The 1,202-nt window shown below is 36.2% G+C and overlaps 1 non-coding gene across 1 annotated transcript; it reads left to right on the plus strand.

Moving 5' to 3' along the window:
- The first annotated feature begins 561 nt into the window (after positions 1–561).
- LOC128582866 (small nucleolar RNA SNORA42/SNORA80 family) lies at positions 562–691 on the plus strand. Its single transcript, XR_008379289.1, has one exon. It is a non-coding gene; the product is annotated as a small nucleolar RNA SNORA42/SNORA80 family (small nucleolar RNA).
- Positions 692–1,202: the final 511 nt, after the last annotated feature.

Raw genomic sequence — 1,202 nt, forward strand, 5'->3', positions numbered from 1 at the left:
CTCTTGCTCTGTAAACCTACCTACTTTTCCCTTTCTCAATAAAGTTTGTTTCAGGCTTTCCTTTAAAAAAAAAAAAAAGGTGATCTGGTATCTCTTGTGACAATCTGGATGGAACTGGAAACCATTCTTCTAAGGGAAACATCACAAGAATGGAAAAACAAACACTAGTTCTCAATACCAAGTTGGAACTAATCAATCATTACTTAAGTGCACAGACAAAGGTAAATCTCAATGAAAATCAAGCTGGGGAAAGGGAAAAGGAGGGATGGGTAAATTTCCACCTATTGAATACAGTGTACTCTATCTGGGTGAAGTGGGTGAAGGGCAAACATACAACTTTAAATCAATCGGTACAGAAAACAAAGTATAAACAAAGCATATGTAGCTCTTAATTTTCTGAAATAAAAATAAATAAAATAAATAGAGAAACATTCTTTAAAATTCAAGGAATTGTAATGAGTTGTAGTATATAAACACTGGGGAATCAGTAAATATTTTTGAGCTGGGAGTTACAGGAGTTACATGTTTGAAGTAGTTTTTGCTATGTGGCCAATGCCTATGGCAGAGATAGATTAATTTAGTTATAGAAATACCAATTATGAGTGCCCCATGCCAGAGCAAACCGTGGCCCTGAACCATTGCCTGGCCTCTGTGTCCATAGGCTGCTGGCACTGAAGTGGGTTGCACAGAGGAAGAAAAAAAAAAAAAAAAGAAATACCAATTATGAAGTGATGGCAGTACCATAAACAATGGATGATGAGACAGTAGAGAAGACAAGATTGAAAAAGGACATACCAAGGCAGAATCCACCATACTTGGTGACAGTACACTAGGTAAACAGGGAAGTGGTCTGTATTAACTATCACATCTTAACCAAACGATTTAATCCTTTTAAAACCTTTTGTTTCTTCATCTGCAAAAAGGGAGTCACAATACTCACTTCAGAGTTTTCCAGAGGATTGAATGAGATAATACATGGAAACTATTCAGCGTAATGTCTTTCTTAGAGTAAATGTTAAATTACAGTTACTTATTTTTAGAGTATACATAAAGGAAAGCAATGAGTTAAAGATAATTTCCAGGATTTAGGCCAGGGTGACTGAGGAAATGGTGAGGTAAGTGACAAAACTAGACGGTTTTTCTGGGAAAGAGAAATTAGCATCATATCAGGATAGAGTTAGCATATTCCCAGATGCTGGGAG

This window comes from Nycticebus coucang, chromosome 3 (genome assembly GCF_027406575.1).
Source record: "Nycticebus coucang isolate mNycCou1 chromosome 3, mNycCou1.pri, whole genome shotgun sequence".
Classification (NCBI taxonomy): domain Eukaryota; kingdom Metazoa; phylum Chordata; class Mammalia; order Primates; family Lorisidae; genus Nycticebus; species Nycticebus coucang.